Source organism: Strigops habroptila, chromosome 5 (assembly GCF_004027225.2).
Source record: "Strigops habroptila isolate Jane chromosome 5, bStrHab1.2.pri, whole genome shotgun sequence".
NCBI classification, from domain to species: Eukaryota; Metazoa; Chordata; class Aves; order Psittaciformes; family Psittacidae; genus Strigops; species Strigops habroptila.
In genome coordinates, this window is record NC_044281.2 from 6,942,976 (window position 1) to 6,953,054 (window position 10,079).

Sequence of the window (10,079 nt, forward strand, 5' to 3'; positions counted from 1 at the left end):
TATCCCTCATCATCTCCTCCTGCCTCTCCACGGGCACGTGGAGCATGGGCAGACCTGTGCCTGCTCTCTCCTCCAGGCCTTTGCTTCCCTGGCTCTTCCCAGCTGGCACCCGCATGCACGCAACTACCCAGATCCTTCCCAAATAACAGCCTTCATCCTATGAGATGCAACAAACCTCCTTGCCACACACAGACCTCAATGGCTACCTCCTCCATCTTCCTTGTCCTGCTCCTCCTTCTCCTCACCTGCTTCCTAAGGACCCCCTGACACCAGGCCCCAAAACATCGCCATGCACCTGGCAGTCCACACGTCTGGACGATGCCATCTCCCATGTCAGCACGCCCTTAGTGCTGAGCACGAGTTGTTCCACTTCCAAGCACCTCTGATGGAACCAGTCTAATAAAGCTGTGCTGGCCCTGCGTCAGCTGCATGAGCACACCCAAAGTGCCATGTGCTCCCTAACCTAACACCTGTGCTACCTCAATTGCCACCTACACTACCCTAAGTGCCACTTACGATACCCAGCCTAACACCTATAGTACGCAAAGTGCCACCTACAGTATCCAACATAACACTTATGATACCCAAAGTAACACCAACACCACCCAACCAAACACCTATGGTATCCAACCTAAGGCAATCTAAAGTGCCACCTACACTACCTGAGGTGGCACATACTCTACCCAGCCTGACTCCTACAATACCTGAAGTGCCACCTACACTACCCAGCCTAACACCTACGATACCTGATGTACCACCTACAGTATCCAACCTAACACCTATTGTTCCCAAAGTGCCACCTATGGTACCCAAGACTTTTGTTATACACCCTAACAACTATGCATCCCAACCTGGTACCTAGGCCAGCCAAATTGCCACCTGCACCACACAGCCTGATACCTATACTACCCTAAATGCCACCTGTGCTACCCAACCTAAGACCTATGATATCCAACGTAACGCCACCCCAAGTGCCACCTACGCTACCCAGCCTGACACCTACAATACCCAATGTACCACCTACACTACCCAGCCTGACACCTATTGTTCCCAAAGTGCCACCTACGGTATCCAACCTAATACCTGTCATACCCAAAGTGACACCTACAATACCCAACCTAATACCTAATACCTATGACAACCAAAGTAACACTGACACTAACCAACCTAACACCTATGATATCCAACCTAACACCACCTAAATTGTCACCTACACTACCCAGCCTGACATTTATGATACGCAATATACCAAGATGATACCCAACCTAACAACTATAGTACCCAAAGTGCCACCTGTAGTGCCCAACCTAACACGTAGACTACCCAAAGTGCCACTTCTGATAACCAGCCTAACACCTATGGTTCACAAACTGCCACCTAAAGCATCCAGCCTAACACCTATAATACCCAAAGTGCCACTGATACTATCCAGCCTATCACCTATGATAAGCAAAGTAACACCAACACTACCTAACCTATTACCTATGATTTCCAATCTACTGCCACCTCAAATGCCACCTGCACTACCCAGCCTGACACCTATAATACTCAATGCACCACCTACAGTATCCAGCCTAACACCTATAGTACTGAAAGAGCCACCTACACTTCCCAAACTAACACCGATGGTTCCCAAAGTGCTACCTACGCTACCCGACCTAACACCTATAACACCCAAAGTGACACCAACACTACCCAACCAAACACCTTTGTTATACAACCTAACACCTACACTACCCAGCCTCATACCTACGCTAGACAAATTGCCACCCACACTACCTCCAGTGCTACCTACACTACCCAGCCTGACACCTACGATACCCAACTTGACACCTACACCACTTGACTCCTGCACTTCCCCACGTGCCGCTGCCTGCACCCAATAACACTTCCCTGTATCCCTGCCAATAGGACAACCTGCAAATACCCTACACTGTGCCCCCAAAGTGTGCCCTTACCTGCTGGGGCCCTCTCCTCGGGCCTGCCTTCCAACGATGTCCTGTCTCTTCACCCTCTGCTGCTCATCCTTAAACACCCATCATGACCACCACCAAGCAGTGCCCTCCCACATGGGCCAATGCAGATCTCCTCATCATCCTCTGGTGTATCCTTGCCGCTCAGAGCTCGTGCCATTCGGCACCTCGATGGGCTGGCATTGCTAAAATAAACCCACTCCCTTCCACCGCTGGCTAGCCATCCTCCTCCTCCTCCTCCTCCTTGTCTTCATCCTCCTCCTCATCATCTTCTTCCTCCACTTCCTCCTCACGACACCTTGCTGTAAAAAAAACCAGGGCACCTACCATACAGAATGATGCTGGCATTGGTGTTGACAGCTTGTTAGTGGCCACACACACACGTCTAGTTGCCATAGTCCTCCTCTGAGAGGTTGAAGAAGGTCAGCGTGGACAGGTGGCCTCTGCTCTCGATCCGCACACCTGCCAGCCCATTGGCTAACCTGCAGGGTTCAAAAACACATGATGACGCTTACAGTGCAACATGCTGTGCCCCCTGCCCTTCCCACCAGCCAAGTCCCACACATTCCCCCTCCAGACTCCTCACATCCCACCAAGACAAGTCCTGACACGCTCTCCATCCCCTAACTCATCTCTCCGCATGACCTACGTGGCCCACATCAACCCCACCAGCCACTGCTATTGTCTCTGAGAGAAACAACACAGTGAGACCCAGCACAATGTATTGAACTCACTCTTCCTCCACACAAGGCCCTTGAGCACCTTGGCTCTCACCTGGTGTCTTCCCTGAACCACAGAAACTCTGCCCCAGGGATGGGGCGGAGAATAATAAAAGTATAATACTCACATGTTGAGATAAGAACAGTGTAATAACTACAGTACAGTCAGAGGATCATAGGATCAACCAGGTTGGAAAAGACCTTTAACATCATCAAGTCCAACCATTCCCCTGCACTCTCCGCTGACCCACAAACCAGCTCACTAAGGACGAATGTCCAGACCCGGCTCCAAAGCCTACTGTGTTAGCACAGAGATCAGGAGCTGGGCATGTCCTACACATGGTGCCCTCCGCAACAGTGCCACCAACATGGATATCCTCACTTTCTTACACACCTAAAACTCCATCTATGTAAAGCCTCGCTGGACAGCACTCTCTGCTGACCCACAAACCAGCTCCCACAGTGCAAACGTCCAGACCCTGATGCTAAACCTAAGGTGCCAGGACAGAAAGCTGGTGCTGGGCATCACCTACACAGGGTGCCCTCCGTAACAGTGCCACCAATGTGGCAATCCACCCTTGCTTAGCCACATAAAACTCCTTCTGTGCAGGACCTCGCAGGACAGCACTCTCAGACGCCCCATAAACCATTCCCTAAGAGCGAATGTCCAGACCCCGCTCCTAAACCTGATGTGTTAGGACAAAAACAAAGAGCTGGGCATGTTCTGCAAAGGGTGCCCTCTGGAACCCTGCCAGCAACATGGATATTCTCACTTACTTAGCCATGGAGATACCAGCTCCCTAACTGCGAACGTCCAGTCCCTGTACCTAAACCTCATGTGTTAGGATAAAAACAAATTAGTTGGGCACATTCTACACAGGGTGCCCCCTGTAACAGTGCCACCAACATGGCAATCCAGCCTTGCTTAGCCACCTAGAGCTCCAGCTGTGTACAACCGCACAGGGCAGCGCTCTCAGACGCCCCATAAACCAGCTGCCTAAGTGAGAATGTCCAGAACCTCCTCCTAAACCTAATGTGTTACGACAGAAACAAGTAGCTGGGCACATTCGACACAGGAGGCCCTCCGGAATAGTACCACCAACATGGATATCCTCACTTACTTACACACCTAAAACTCTATCTGTGTAAAGCCTCACTTGAGAGCATGCTTGGTGACCGCCACACTAGCTCCATAAGTGCAAATGTCCAGATCCTGGACGTAAACCTAACGTGTTAGGACAAAAATAAATAGCTAGGCATGTTCTACACATGTTGCCCTCCAGAACAGTGCCGCTAACATGGCAATCCACCCTTGATTAGCCACATAAAACTCCATCTGTGCAAAGCCTTACTGCACAGCACTCTCCACTGATCCAGAAACCAACCCCCTAAGTGTTAATGTCCAAGTCCTGATGCTAAGCCTAAGGTGCCAGCACAGAAAGCTGGTCCTGGGCCTGTTCTACACAGGGTGCCCTCCACAACAGTACCACCGACATGGCAATCCACCCTTGCTTAGCCACGTAAAGCTCCATCTGTGTAAGACCACACAGGGCAGCACTCTCAGACGCCCCATAAACCAGGTTCCTAAGTGCAAATGTCCAGACGCTGTACCTAAACCTAATGTGTTAGGACAAAACCAAAGAGCTGGGCACGTTCTACAGTGGGTGCCCTCCAGAGCAGTGCCACCCACATGGATATCGTCAATAACTTACACACCTAAAACTCCATTTGTGTAAAGCCTCAATGGACAGCTCTCTCTTCTGACTGAGACACCAGCTCCCAAAGTGCAAATGTCCAGACCCTGATGCTAAACCTAAGGTGCCAGGAGAGAAAGCTGGTGCTGGGCACCACCTACACAGGGTGCCCTCTGCAACAGTGCCACCAACATGGCAATCCACCCTTGCTTAGCCACTTAAAACTCCATCCGTGCACAACTGCACAGGGCAGCGTTCTGAGACACCTCATAAACCAGGTCAAAAGAGCGAATGTCCAGACCCTGTACCTAAAACTACTGTGTTAGGACAAAAACAAATAGGTGGGCACGTTCTACACAGGGTTCCCTCTGGAATGGTGCCACCAGCATGAGTATCTTCACCTATGTACCAACCTAAAACTCCATCTGTGTAAAGCCTCACTGGTCAGTGCTCTCAGGTGATCGAGACACCAGCTCTCACAGTGTGTTAAAACCCTGACGCTAAGCCTAAGGTGGCAGAACAGAAAGCTGGTGCTGGGCATCACCTACACATGGTGCCCTCCGCAACAGTGCCACCAACATGGATGTTCTCACTTTCTTAACCACGTAAAACTCCATCTGTGTAAAGCCTCATTGGACAGCACTCTCCAGTGACCCACAAACCAGCTCCCAAACTGCAAAAGTCCAGAAGACCCTGTACCTAAGCCTAATGTGTTAGGAAAGAAACCAGGATGTGGACAAGACCTACACAAGGTGCCCTCCAGAACAGTCCCACCAACATTGATATCCTCAATTGCTCAACCACCTAGAACTCCATCTGTGTACAACCTCACTCGACAGCCCTCTCGGGTGACTGAGACAGCGGCTCCCGAAATGTGAATGTCCAGACCCTGATGCTAAGCCTAAGGTGCCAGCACAGAAAGCTGGTGCTGGGCATCATCAAGAAATGCTGCCCTCTGTAATAGTGGCACCAACATGGCAATCCACCCTTGCTTAGCCACGTAAACCTCCTTCTGTGTACAACCTCACAGGGCAGCGCTCTCAGACGCCTCATAAACCAGCTCCCTAAGTACGAATCTCCAGACCCTGCTCCTAAACCTAATGTGTTAGGACAGAAACAAAGAACTACGCACATTCTGCACATGGTGCCCTCCGGAACAGTGCCACCAGCATGGATATCCTCACTTACTTACAGACTTAAAACTCCACCTGTGTAAAGACTCAAAGGACAACGTGTTTGGTGACCAACACAGCAGCTCCCTAAGTGCGAACGTCCAGACCCTGCTCTTAAGTCCAATATGTTAGGACAGAAATCAGGAGCAGGGCATATCCTACTCATGCCACCCTCTGCAACAGTGCCACAAACATGGATATCCTCGCTTCCTTTGTCACCTAAAACTCCATCTCTGTAAAGCCTCACTGGACAGCACTCTCCGCTGACCCACAAACCAGCTCCCTAAGTGCGAAAGTCCAGACCCTGAACATAAGCCTAAGCTGCAAGGAGAGAAAGCTGGTGCTGGGCATCACCTACACATGGTGCCCTCCGCAACAGTGCCACCAATGTGGCAATCCTTAGGCACCTAAAACGCCATCTGTGTCAAACCTCACTGGACAGCACTCTCTGCTAACCGAGACACCAGCTCCCACAGTGCGAATGTCCAGACCCTGACGCTAAGCCTAATGTGTTAGGACAGAAATGACGACCAGCGTGTGTCCTAAACATGGTGCCCTCTGCAACAGTACCACCGACGTGGCAACCCACCCTTGCTTAGCCACATAAAACTCCTTCTGTGCAAGACCTCAAAGAGCAGCACTCTCACACGCCCCATAAACCAGCTGCCTAAGTGCGAATGTCCAGACCCTGCTCCTAAACCTAATGTGTTAGAACAAAAACAAAGAGCTGGGCACATTCCACACATGGTGCCCTCCGGAACAGTCCCACCCACATTGATATCCTCAATTGCTTACCCACCTAGAACTCCAACTCTGTAAAGCACCACTGGACAGCACTCTCAGGTGACCGAGACACCAGCTCTCAAACTGCGAACATCCGGACCCTGATGCTAAGCCTAAGGTGCCAGGAGAGAGAGCTGGTGCTGGGCATCACCTACACAGGGTGCCCTTCACAACAGTGCCACCAACATGGCAATCCACCCTTGCATAGCCACGTAAAACTCCATCTGTGCAGGACCGCTCAGGGCAGCGCTCCGGACGCCCCATGAACCAGCTCCGTAACTGAGAATGTCCAGACACTGGACCTAAACCTAATGTGTTAGGACAAAAACAAATAGCTGGGCACGTTCTACAGTGGGTGCCCTCCGGAACAGTGCCACTGACATGGATGTTCTCACTTATGTACCCACCTAAATCTCCATCTGGGTAAAGCACCACTGGACAGCACTCTCCTCTGACCAAGACACCAGCTCCCAAACTGCGAATGTCCAGACCCTGTGCCTAAACCTCATGTGTTAGGACAGAAATCAGGAGCTGGGCACGCCCTACACACAGTGCTCTCCGCCAGCAAAATGATTACACACCTAAATTACACTTAATTACACACCCAAAAACCCATCTGTGTTAAACCTTACTCGACAATTATCTCAGGAGACCAATACACCAGATCCGTAAGTGTGAAAGTCTAGACCCTGTTGCTAAGTCTAAGGTGCCAGGAGAGCAAGCTGGTGCTGGGCATCACCTACACATGGTGCCCTCCACAACAGTGCCACCAACATGGTAATCTACCCTTTCTTAGCCACGTAAAGCTCCATCTATTCAGGACCGCACAAGGCAGCGCCCTCAGACGCCCCATGAACCAGCTTCCAAAGTGCGAATGTCCAGACGCTAATGCTAAACATCATGTGTTAGGACAAAAAGAAATAGCTGGGCACGTGCTACAGTGGGTGGCCTCCGGAGCAGTGCCACCAACATGGATATCCTCGCTTACTTACTCACCTAGAACTCCGACTCTGTAAAGCACCACTGGACACCTCTCTCCGCTGACCCACAAACCAGCTTCCTAAGTGCGAACTTCAAGCGAAGCAGAAATTAAGCTCCAGAGAGGTCTGTTCCTTCCTATTCCATTCTATTTCTCCTTCATGGTGTGTCTCCAATCCTGACATGCTCAGTACTATCCAGTGTTAAGTCATTTAAACAGTTCAGAAAGAGCATAATCCTTCATGTTTCATTATACCGTGTGTTCTCTGCAAACAGCATTACACAAAGTGATAGACCTATAGCAGAAGCAGCCTCAAATAATACAGCATCAAACCGAAAGCAATACAAGGATCTGCCATCCAAAACCCATTCCTCAGCTTGTTTGCACCATCTGGAACAGGAGACACTATCAGCCCCTTTCTTGCTCATGAGTAATCGCTCTATCCATTTACCTTCTCCCAACTCAGCCTCCAATGACCAGGACAACACATGTCTTACCAATGCAACCCTTACAACCTGCTACTTCTTTCTTGTTTTCCTTCCACCGCAAGCATTGAAGTCCAATAAACATCAGCAAAGGCCTTTACATCTCCCATCAGATTCCCAATACGCTGATATGTGTCTTCAGAAGCCTTTCCAGGGAATAAAATGGTCCCAAATGAATACTACTTGTGATTTAGACAGAGCCATCTTTGCTTGGGATCTCTTCTAAATGCACTTCAGCGGGAGTATAAGGAACAACACCTTTTCCAGATCTATTTGAGTCTGATATCAACATGCTTCACATTTCTCATCGCTATGTATATACAAAGCTAAATCATAATGTCTCAGTTGCTTCTGGGTAATACAATTCTGGATGATAACTTGGAAATAAAGCAGTTGTACAGGTTATGCATGATCAATAGAAGCATATAAATATTACTTACTGTCAGATGATCAAGTTTCTGGTATGTAGGAAGAGGATGGAAGGGATTCCAGCAGTCTTCCCTCTAGTCTTGCTCTGGATGATCGCATGCAGACAAGAGCAGCATCAAGGCTGAGGACAACCAAACGAGAATGGACAACATTAGACCAGCAAAAGCATTACTGGAGCGCTCTAAACCTGTTTGCTAATCCAATCCAGCATTGCCAAAGCACTTCAGAAGATCAGGGAGTGCCAAAAACATGCTGGAACCCTGAAAAATGGCTTTAGACCTTATTGTTTCCCCCTATTTTCCTTTGTACCCTTTTATTACTGTCTGTGGAGGACTGATGTCACTAGCGTAGAATGTTCACTGCAGCATAGAATGGCTGACGCCTGTGTAACTGACTCAAACCTGGTACTGGGCATCACCTACACAGGCTTCGTTGCCATATTGGTGGCACCATGCTGGATGTCTCCATGTGTAGGTGATGCACAGCCCAAGCTTTCTGTCCTGGCCCCTCGGGCATGTGAGCAGAGGCTGGATGTTTTCACCCAGCAGAGGCAGTATACAGATGGAGTTCTAGGTGGGTAAGCAAGGCCTGATTGCCATGTTGGTGGCACCACTGTGGAGCTCATCCTGTGTAGGTGGTGCCCAGCACCAGGTTTCTGTTCTGGCTCCTTGGCTGTGGGAGCAGGGGGTGGATAGTTGGACTCTGTGCGGTGTGCTTCAGGACACTTGAGAGCACTCAATGTAAGTGCAGTATACATAAGAGCCTTTAGGGAACTGTAGTGCTTTAAGCTAGGGTCAACTGACTTGTTGATAGCATCATTCTGGAGGTGGTCAGGTGTAACTGCTAGCCAACAGTGGCTTCCTGTACTGGCACCTTAGGATTAGGAGCAAGGGCTGGATGTTGGCACTGTGGGAGCTCTGCTCCAGAACACCCAACTGCATTTCACTTAAGAGCAGTACAGAGAAAGAGTTCTAGATGGCAAAGCATGAATGGATTGGCATGTTGGTGGAACTGATCATGAGATCCCCATGTGTAGGTAATGGCAAATAACATCCAACTAATAACACCTGAATAATTCCACCTTCTTATCACTGCTCTACTTGGGTTCTCTATAGTAGTAAATATTTCATTTAATAATCCAATACAGAAAAAAAAGCAGTGAAAAGCATCCTCCGAACTCTATCTTAAGCAAAGACATCTTTCAGTGCCCAATAACAGAAACAATAAAACATATAAATAAACAACCTTAGAAGACCTAAACACCTCCTATAAATATAAAACCTTACAAAACCTTACAGAGATAGTTATTAACACATACATTAGTAAAGCTTTACAAAACCTGAAACACCTCACTCAGCTGATTCCATCACAATAAACAACCAACAACAACAGCACAACACATCACAAGGCTCAAAAGCTACAACAGACAAAGCAAACACCAGAAAACCAACCCTGCTGAAGCCCAAAAGCTGCATGAGCCCCCAGCTGAAACACTGAGCCTTATATACCCCAGGCACCACCCACAGCCCCTCCCTCAATGCCCTGGGGCAGGGGTGGGGCAAACCACCACCTGAGTTAAAAGAGGCAGGATGAGGTCTGTTGCCTGTGCTGGGTGATGTCTGTAGCACAGAAAAGGTCAAAGAGAGAAAAGGATTCTTCAATAAAACCAAAACATCAGGATTTGCTCCAGGATTACATCCATGTTCCATGATGCTCAAGAGTGGCTCTCAGAGAAACAACACAGACATGGAGTTATAGGTAGGAAAACAAGGATAGATTGCCATGTTGGCGGTACCTCTGCAGACCTCACTGTGTGTAGCTGATGCCTAGTGCAGTACTGTAGTT

General features: G+C 49.2%; 1 long non-coding RNA gene across 2 annotated transcripts in view; it reads right to left on the reverse strand.

Annotated features, from left to right (window-relative positions):
- Positions 1 to 210: 210 nt before the first annotated feature.
- Positions 211 to 10,079, reverse strand: part of LOC115608472 — a 31,211-nt gene continuing 21,342 nt past the window's right edge. Inside the window, exons 7-10 of one of the 2 annotated variants that reach the window (XR_003991555.1) lie at positions 6,162 to 6,167; positions 1,175 to 1,188; positions 759 to 800; positions 544 to 554 (exon numbers count right to left, since the gene is read on the reverse strand). This is a non-coding gene — a long non-coding RNA (uncharacterized LOC115608472). Of the gene's footprint in view, positions 618 to 758; positions 801 to 942; positions 1,199 to 6,161; positions 6,168 to 10,079 lie in introns of both variants that reach the window. The other variant, XR_003991556.1, reaches the window with a different exon arrangement.